The sequence below is a fragment of the Rattus norvegicus genome, chromosome 1 (assembly GCF_021556685.1).
Source record: "Rattus norvegicus strain SHRSP/BbbUtx chromosome 1, alternate assembly SHRSP_T2T, whole genome shotgun sequence".
NCBI lineage: Eukaryota > Metazoa > Chordata > Mammalia > Rodentia > Muridae > Rattus > Rattus norvegicus.
The window spans coordinates 200539036-200547090 of record NC_141534.1 but is presented as its reverse complement, the minus strand read 5'-3'; the positions used below and the strand labels follow the sequence as shown (position 1 = coordinate 200547090).

General features: G+C 49.9%; 1 protein-coding gene and 1 long non-coding RNA gene across 5 annotated transcripts in view; one reads left to right on the top strand and one right to left on the bottom strand.

Moving 5' to 3' along the window:
- Positions 1–1023: 1023 nt before the first annotated feature.
- Fam53b (family with sequence similarity 53, member B) overlaps positions 1024–8055 on the top strand; it is a 102343-nt gene continuing 95311 nt past the window's right edge. Inside the window, exons 1-2 of one of the 4 annotated variants that reach the window (XM_087561004.1) lie at positions 1024–1259; positions 1415–1762. The gene's annotated coding sequence lies outside the window, so the exon portion shown is untranslated. Of the gene's footprint in view, positions 1763–8055 lie in introns of all 4 variants that reach the window. The other 3 variants (XM_087561006.1, XM_087560992.1, XM_087561000.1) reach the window with 3 other exon arrangements.
- LOC102552031 (uncharacterized) lies at positions 4043–7420 on the bottom strand. The gene is made up of 2 exons (XR_015652633.1): positions 7226–7420; positions 4043–4384 (listed from the first exon to the last, which is right to left on the bottom strand). It is a non-coding gene; the product is annotated as an uncharacterized LOC102552031 (long non-coding RNA).

Here is an 8055-nt window from a genome sequence, read left to right as displayed (position 1 = left end):
TCTTATGGCAGAACCTCTGTAAGGAGCTGTAGTTAGTGTGAAATACGTTAGGTCATGCTTTTCTGAAAAGAATAGGTCCAGTGTGGTGACAAACTGAAATATTTCAGCAATATCCATGGAATCAAATAGTTTCCCAAGTGCACACAAACTCAAAAAGTTAATTGTTCATTTATGTTTGATACTAGGATTGCAACATTGGATTAAAACCAATTAAGTGTTCCTCGAAGCAACAGAAAAAGTTTCCTGATTTATGAATAGAACCATTCAAATGGTGCAGACACAATCCATGTAAAGTAATGAGGTGTTTTGTTTTTTTGGCAAAGGGGAACGCAAAACAGGCATAGGGACAAAAAAAAAAAAAATAGCCCAGAACTCTTAAAAAAAAAATCTCTTTGGAAAAGGCTAATAACACACACATCAGCAGGAAAGGAGTGATGAGAAATCTAGGACTTCATTTCATAAGGAACCTTGTCCCCTCCCCCAGGTGAGCTGCACAATGAAAATACTCTCCTTATTCTATCAGGGTTACATTCCTGCACTTAAGTCAACATCCTAAGTTACAGAACTAAACATGCCCTGCCTCTGCTTAGCAACCGCAAATCCTTCCTTCCCCAGTTGCATGTATTTTGGATGTGGCATCTGAAGTACAAATTCCTCAATTTCGATCGCACCCAGAGCAGAAACAGTGCTTTATTATCCTAAAGTGTGGCCGCTCCATGGTCCGCCCCCTCTTTGCGGTCTTGTTCGCCGCAGATTGTTTTAAACTGCGAAGCCAAACCCGGAAGCTGGCTATCCGAAGCCCACGAGGCCTGAGTTTCAATTCTGACTTGTGCGGTGCTACTTCCCTGGGCCTCTCGGCATGAGGGGTTCGCCCTGCGGGTTCACTGGACACCCGGCAGCCCTGACGGAGGCGCGCCGTGACCCCCCCCACTCCCCGCCCACCGGCGGCTGCGCGCACTGCACCTCGTAGCGGCACGCCGGGTGCCCCGGCCGCGACGCCGCCCGCACAACGCCACCGAGTTCACGCAGCCGCGGTCGGGCGGCCCGGCAGCGGCGGGCACAGGCGGCCTGACCGAGGTCGGTTAAAGGGACGAGTTGCAAACAGTTCAGGAAGTGACAAGTCTATTTCCTCCTCCCCGGGAGTCGCTCGGTACAAAGCGCTCGGCGCCGGCAGGAGAGCGTGCGCACGGCGGACGCGGGCGGGCAGCCTGGACGACTTGGCGAGCGCTAGCAGTGACGGCCCGCGTCCGGCGCGCACAGTAAGCGACCCGGCCGGGCGACCGCGCCAGGGGGCTGGTCCGGAGCGGGATCCGTGCGAACTCCCCGGCGCTGGCGGGGAAAGCTGGGCTCGCGTGCGCTGCGTTCGCTCTTTCCTTAATGCTGCTGGCTTTCTTTCTCCCTGTCTCCTTGTTAGGCGGCGGATCGGGTGGTTTCTGCCGGCGCCGACTCTTGCTCGCCCCGGTGCAGGCGTGAGACTTGTCAGCACGCTGGCGGGGGAAGAGCAAACCTAGCGCTGCAGAAAAGTCTGCGCTCGGCGGGCCCGGCGAACGGCCGTGGAGACGGCTACGTCCGGGGCAGCCTCCTCCTTTGAGGCTCAACTCGAGCCCTGGCTGTGGCAGCAGCGAAGGCTCTGAGCCCCGAAGTTCCGCATCGTTTGCAGACAACTCTTTTGTTCACGGAAGTTTACACCCGCCACCCCTGGGATGCGGGCGCGCAGGGACGACTCCAAGGCTGCTGACTGACCCGCGCGGTGTCGATGGGGGTGAGAGGGCGCTCTGCCTAGGGAGGGGAAGCAGGCGGTGTGGTCGCGGCCAGGGCTTGAGGAGTGGGGGGTCGCCTGTGCCGGCGTGGTTTATGCACATGGCGAAGAGGGCCGTCCGTCACAGGATACTAGCCTAGGCACATTTTTTTTCTTTCTGCCAATCCTTGATTAGAGAGCCAGTGGGAGTCAGGTTCCCTGTTAGGGGTTTCTCTTGGTGGAACCGGGACGAAAGAGACTTGAAAACCCAAGAATCCGAAGAGGGTGATTCGAGTTGGCTCAAATGTTTTCTCGATACCCCCCGTACTCCCCTCCACCCCTGACACATACACAAGCTCCTCTTTCACCCCCAGACTGAGGGAACAGTGCTTGGGGAGTGTGGGACAAGAGCCTGGAATTGCGTGGGCAGGCTTGCTCTGGACCCTCCCTTCGGACGCCCCCTGATGCCAAGCTTGCTCCTTCTGACCGCCGGGTTCATTAACACGTACTGTACTTAGTACCATGGCGAACAAAGAAAAGCTCTTTGCAGCATTTGGTGAATGGGATTCTGCCTCCTATAGGCCACACTCCTGAGTTTTCCATACGGTAGAATCAGGACTCTGGTGTTGGGAAAGTGGTCCCCGTCCTGAGTTGCATTCAGGTCCTGGCCCCATTTGTGCCGCCTCTGCTGCCTCGGTACTTGTCTCGCAGGAGTTGGTGCAGATGGAGCTAGGCTGGTGGTGGTTCAACAGGAACAAATGTTTGTTGAATTATTGGACGGTGAAGAAAAGGGACTGTTTTCTGTTGACTGCTTCAAGAGTTGGAATGACATTGTTTATTGGCCCAGGAAGCCAGGCAAATGTCTTGTGCTCCTTCAACATATTAGCAGGCCTCCAAATGACATGCTAGCATATGTATTCCCAGCAGTCTCCACGCCTGCCTGAAAGTGGGAATCCCTCCTTGCTGAATCCTAGACTCTCATTTAGAATGATGTGACTTCACTTGGGGCCCCGGGAAAGAATGGAGTTTGCCCACCCGTGAAACTCAGGATCCTGACTGGGCCAAGTTTTGGTTTCATTTTAATTTGTCCACTTAGCAGGGACTTATCGTAGTCACAGTTCTGACGGTGAGTTGAAGGTCTGTAGATTCCCCCTCCCCCCTTGGCTGTGGGCTAGATTAGCAGAAAACTTGTTCCAGGTGATAGGCCCCCTTTAGAGAAAGAAGGTTTGAGTCACAAGGTTAGTGACTGTAGTTGTAGACCCAGGGGTGTGCCAGCCAGTTTCTGGATGCTGTGCTAGTCAAGAAGAGGCTTGGGGAATGCCTATGGTTTTCTCCCAAATGTCCACATAGGGAACATGATGCTCTTGAGACCCGTTCAAAATAGCTCTGCTCAAGGACTTGCTGCCCCCTACCCCCCTTAGAAGAGTGTGATGTGCATTGATTTTAACATCAAAGCAAGCATTCTGGAAAAGCTGTCTGTGTTGCTGCAGACAGGACTTAAGGTTGTTCAAGGCAGGATAAGTTCACTATCTTGATTGATAAAGATTCAAATCCCCATCTCCCCTTTATTTTCAGTGTAGTAGGTATATGTTATGGAAAAAGTTTAAGATAGATACTTGAGGGCCCATAGAGGAGACACTTAACTGACAATTTACAGGAAGCCCTTACTGGGTGCTCCTTTGTGCTCTCCCTCTCTCGTCCTCCCTCTCTCTCCTTCCCTCTCTCTCCCTCTCTCCCTCCTATTTCCTTCTCTCTCTTCCCCAACTGTCCGCTCTCCCCCTCCCTCTCTTCCTCTGTCCCTCACTCCTAATCTCTCCTTTGCTCTTATTAGTTGGTACCCTCTAGCATCCCCATCCTGTAGTTCTGTAGAAACTGGTTTGTTTTAAGAGAGTTCCTTGAGCTGGTGTTTGACCCATGGTGGGAGCTCAGCAAAAGCCAGCTCTCCTCCCCCGTCACAAGGGAGCTATGTTTAAATACTGTCAGCAGGGGACACTGTGGAGCAATCTGGTACCTGCAGAACTCTTTAAAATGCACACCCTTCTCAGCCACTCCTCTTCAGCTGGCACTGAGGGTTGAGGGCTGTGTCCTCTGTCCCAGCTGATGTGTCATTCAGGCATGAGACTTTCTAGGGTTAAATCATGCACAGTCTGGAAAACTTGTTTGTGCCCAGAAAAGGGGGGGGGGCACTGAAATAAACACTCAGGTCAGCACAACCACTACCACTGTGCACACCTCTCTGATGTGTAATAAAAGAAACCTGCAGGCATAATTTGTTATATAATATGCTGATAGTACAAGTTTTGGTTTTAGATGGAAACCAGATGTGGACAGACTGTTTAATTGATCCCGCAATGAGGGGAGGGGGTGTTAATAGACTAAGTAGTTCTGCAAACCCCAAAGGTGGTTTGTTTTTTGTTTTAACTTATGGGGATAACCCCAATCTCAGGGCTTTCTCAAGCATATTGCCTCTCTGCTTGTGCTGTGCTGCAGCTGTCCTTTTTGTCAGACTCCTCCTCTCTCCAAAGAGCCGGTTTGTTGCCAACACGAAGCACATGGCTGGATCTGGCTGGGCTCAGCTCTGCTCAGCTCTGCTGGGCTCCGTTCCTCCTCTTCTCTCTTCGTCCAGCTGCTGCACTGCCCTTCACGCTGTGAAACAGAGAACAGCCCCGGGACTTGGGTACTGCCAGAAATGCTGAGTGCTCTCCTTCTTAAACATCGTCCCTTGGAAGCTGGTGTTCATACTTGTTCAATGAACACCCTTTCCCAAAACGCATCGGTGCCGCATAGTCTCCTCTCATTAATTTCTGTTTGTTTCCTGTCTGACTTTATGAAGATTTTTTTTCTATACACTCCAATCACCTTTATTATTCTCCAGGGTTGGAGGCTGCTTAGTAATAGCTGACCCCATTAACAGTAGCTTCATTGCTTACTGGGATTGTGAACTTTGGAAACAAACCCAGAGGCTTAGATATGCTGATGTGCCCTGAGACTTGCTTAGAAAATTTTTGTTTTAGTACAGTTTACATTAACATGATTAATGACCATGCCACTGAAAAGTCTATATTCAAAAGCAGTTTCCATTCCCTAGGGTTCTTCATATGGTGAAGTAATTTTCCTTGCCAAACAACATTGTTTTGAAGGTAACTGGGTTGACTTAATACAGACCTCTAGTGCACGTGGTTTTGCATGAGGGTTTGGCCTTTGTACATTTGGGGTTATGGTTTTGATGATGTCTGTCTTAATCTTAAGGAACCTGGGTCAGAGGGAATCTGTATTCTTGTCTATGAAAATGTTCTGAGGTTCTGAGCAGAAATTAATGCTTTGCAAATAAAATGGGAGAGATTTGGCTTCAGGGTGTTTTGGAGGGGGTGCTGGGAAGCTGGAGCCAAGGACAAAGTTGTTCCCCTACCCCTAAGTGAATGGAAACACTTGAGCTTTTCTGAAAAAGCAAAAAAAAAAAAAAAAAAAAAAAAAATAGAGATGTCCTTGGTCGTCCTCCCCCCACCTCCCCCATCGTTGTTAAACGCCAATTGATTGAGAGGGAAAGTGCTGATGGGTGGGTCTGCAAGCTGCCTTAGGAACCCGAGAAAATAAAAACACATTTGAAGGACTTGGGAAGATTTTGCATTTCAAAGGGTCTACCTTGTAGACTTTCACATCACGTCAGGGGTTACAGAGAAGTGTGACAGGCACCCCCACTCTTTTAACCGGTCTCTCTCTCCTGCTGTGGGGGCTGGAGGGGAAGCTGCCTTTTGCTTGGGGGATGGGAGCAGCGTGGCCAGATCTTGCTAGGACATCATGGAATTAAAAGCAAATCTCAGAGGCATTCATGAGTCTCTAGGGGAGGCTTTTTCCACTGTATCCCTCGTAGGTGAGTGACAGCAAATCGTGTTGGTAAACAGCCCGTTTGACCCCAGGATGGGTGGCAGGCCGACATTTGACTCTTCCTCTTGCAACTTCCCTCCTTGCACTATACAAAGAAGCAGATTCTCTTCGGTGCTGGTATAATGCTGTCCCCAAGGCTGTAGCGCAATAGATGCAGGCTGATGTGAGACTCTCACTCAGCCAGACCACAGGGCCCATGGGGTGTGGAAGGCACTCCTGAGCCCAGCCTCCTCCAGCACAGCCAGCCCACGCTTCCACAGAGGAAACTGAGGCTCTGAGAAACCAGATACCTGGTCCAAGGCCACACAGCTGGAAGGCAAAGAAGCCCACAGCAGCTGCTGAGTCTGGCTGGCTGAGAAGCCCGCTTTCTCTCCACCCTGCTATCAGTCTTGAGTGTCACAAGCTAGAGGCACTAGGCTCTGTTTTATCTCAAAGCATAAATTTTGTTTAGTCTTGTTAGCACAACAGCAAAACTTACAAATTTTAACTGCCCTTCTCTACGCTTCTCCCTTTCCTGTGCCCATCCCTCTCCCCCCACCTCCTTTTTTTTCTTTAATTGAACACTTGAGTTCTATCTTCTGCAGGCCCAAAGGCAGGGCCTTAGCTGGGGAGACAGAGATGTTTTGCTTGAACTTTACAAAAGACAGATTCACAAGAAAATGTAATTATTCCCAGTGACCTTCTGGGGGAAACAGGAAGTAAATTTGGCAGCTCCAGCCTCCCCGTTTATTCAGATCCCATGTTTTCCACTCAAGAGATTGTTAAAAGGGTTTCCAAAGGCATGTGAGCTTTTTTTTTTTTTTAAATCTGGCTTTTTTATTTTTTGCATTTGTAATTCAGATGTCTCAAAGTGAATTATGCTGTGGTGCTTGCCATCCCAGGTTCATGCAAGTATCATATTTTGTTTACATGTCTGAAGTAATCAGAGAACACAGTTACACATCTTCCAGCACAGGGCAACTGGTCTGCCCCTGCCAGGGCTGGCCAAGACTCCTTATCCCCAGACAGATGGTTAAGTACAGGCTAGTCCCAGTGTGTGGGTATGCTGTGCGGGAGTGGGCTTCAGCAAGGCCTCCCTGCCCAGGTCTCCCACTTTTCTTGAGAGAGAGAGAGAGAGAGAGAGAGAGAGAGAGAGAGAGAGGTGTGTGTGTGTGTGTGTGTGTGTGTGTGTGTGTGTGTGTGTGGTGTGTGTGTGTGTGTGTGTGTGTGTGTGTGTAGAGCTGGTGTTAGATCCCTGTGTGCTGAATTTCTAGATGGCAGGCAGGGCAGTTGCCCTCATGCATGACTGTGAGTTACTTAACATAGAGGTTTCCAAAAAAAAAAAAAAAAAAAAAAAAATCAAGTTGCCTGATTACGTCAAGACTTCCAAACATGGCTGGGATTGGAGGATGGGGAAAGGACTGAAGCACTGGTATTTCATTAGAAAATGTTCCTGAGTTGATTCTGTTAGACATTCGAGACTGAGGAACAGGGCAGACCCTACCATACTTTGGGCTCTTTAGCAGGGGATTAGGGGCCTTCTTGTGCAGGAGTGGAGCAAAGCCTTTGGAATTTTCCACTGCTGCTTCAGTCTCTGTGAAGAAGAATCTGAAAGGTACTCACCTCTGGGCGAGGTGCCCACTGTGGACGTCACCCAGGTAGTTCCTGTTTCTGTTGTGGCCACCCAGTTGCTGCTCAGGGTTCTTAAAATCTCTGAGCTACCTTCCTCAGAGTTGGAGAGGGCAGAAGGCTGCCCACGCTGTTTTCAGAATAGTTCTCTCAAGCAGGCTTCCTCTGGACTTTCTGGGTAGGCAGAATGAAGTTTAGGTCCAGGGCACAGCCCAGTAATCTTTCTATGAAAATGAGGGTCAGACCTGATTTTACCTTGTAGCTCAAAGCTATTAATAGGATTACAGTGCATAGAGTTGGCCAGTGGCCTTGAAGAGGGAGCTTCTCTGACCTCCCAGTTCAGACTTAAAGGAAAAGAGATACAGCACTCTGGACGTAAGGTGACTCCTGAGAGGGCCATGACTCCTGAGTCTTCACCCTTCCGCTGTGACCCATCTCTCCTCCCGATCTCGTCCCAGCTTCAGAAGCCGACCAAATCACTGCCAATCAGAGTTCTTCAACCAATCAGTGCACACTCATTCACCTGCTCTTGGGAGGTGACAGAGCCATTTTCTGCCTCTGCAGGCGCATACTTACCTCAACTGAAAGGTGTATGGTGGATCAGATCAGTGTGCTCAGCCAGTACTGTAGTGACCCTCACTGAAATGGTGATGGCCAGGAGCCAGGGCAAGATGTGCTCCATGAAAAAGATGTTGGTCTCAAAACCCCCAAGTCTCTGTGGTAGTAAATGAGGTTAGTTTGGGCCTAGTACAAGGCAGGGAGAGGGTGAATTCTCCAAGGCAGGTTTTCCTGTATTTATCCTGCAGACATTGCCTGGGTCTTGC